This window comes from Gekko japonicus, unplaced genomic scaffold (assembly GCF_001447785.1).
Source record: "Gekko japonicus isolate JY-2015 unplaced genomic scaffold, Gekko_japonicus_V1.1 scaffold5878, whole genome shotgun sequence".
In the NCBI taxonomy this organism is placed as follows: domain Eukaryota; kingdom Metazoa; phylum Chordata; class Lepidosauria; order Squamata; family Gekkonidae; genus Gekko; species Gekko japonicus.
In genome coordinates, this window is record NW_015167235.1 from 3,865 (window position 1) to 5,319 (window position 1,455).

Consider the following 1,455-nt stretch of genomic DNA (forward strand, 5'->3'; position numbering starts at 1 on the left):
CGCCTAGGGAAATGCTGATTGCCACTTTGTGTTCAGCAGCAATTTTTCCCCAGGTAAGTTTGGCCAGGGATCCTGGAAGGTTTTTTTGTCCATCTTCTGGGCATGGAACGGGGGTCACTGGGGTTGTGGAGAGGGAAGTATTCGTGAATTTTCTGCATTGTGCAGGGGGTTGAACTTCATGACCCTGGAGGTCCCTATGATTTGATGATTCTATTATTCTAATTCCAAATCCTGCCTAATGGCAGAATCAATTAGTGTTTATGGGTGACTTTCTGACCCAACTTCCAGGCAGAGTTGCATGCAGGGAGAATATCTCACTGGAGGTGGGCAGAAAACCTTTGCAGTAACCAGTACAAATTACTTTTTTAATGTTGTCTTTTTGAATTGTAAGCTGCCTCAAGCAGGATGTGGATAAGACAGCACAGAAATACTTTATATAAATATATATTAAAGGGACAGGACATGCACGGACAATACAAGCACAATCTGTTTCGATCAGCAATAATAATAGGGAGATCTTTAATTTATCTAAGAAGTTTTGATCACTGTACAGGGCAGAGTTTATTTCCTTTTTCATGTATTTCCTGCTTTTCTCTGGGGACCCAAAGTGGCTTACATCATTCTCCTCCTCACAACAACCCTATGAGGTAGGTTAGGCTGAGAGAGCACAATCAGCCCAACATCACCCAGTGAGCTCCCATGTCAGAGTGGGGATTCGAACCTGTATGTCCCAAATCCCAGTCCAACACTCTAACCACTACACCACACTGTTGAAATGTAATCTGGCCATTTGAGCACAGGAGAGAAATGAGGCAAGTTGCCTGTTGACAAGCCACGGTCAGCCAAAGTACATCCACCTGGTCTTATTTATTTATTCCCCTCTTCCTGCAGCTATTTAGCCTAAGGATGGGGCCAGAGGCATGGCTAAAGACCTTTTGCTTGTTAGCTTGTGAGAATCAGACTTAAAACAGTTCAGATTAAACTTGGACATTTCCCCTCTTTTCCTCTATGCTGTCGTGCATCCCTCCAGAGAGAAGGGTGGTCTGAGAATGCTTCAATACAGCAGTTGAGTTCTCTTGTGCGCTGTGGGTTTTGTCTCTGTTGCCACCATTTTCCTATTAGGTTCATCGAGTCCCTGGAGCTCGAGGACGATCCGACGGGATGCAGCCAGGCACTCACAATTCCCTGAACTGAAGAGTTTCTTTAAACAGAAAGATGGATCACTAGGAAGCAACTAAGAGGTTTTCACCGCCACACACTGAGACTGATGATTCTGAAATAGCTTGAAGATGAGTTCTTCTCTTAAAATCTTCCAGCCAAACTCAGTTCTGTGGAGGGGGCTTGCATTCCCCCACTCCCTCATTTTTTCACCCTGAGGACACTCTTCTTTTCCGATGCGGTTCTGAAGTAGAAACGGAACATAGCATCGGGGGGGGGGGGGGGTTAGGTTAGGGG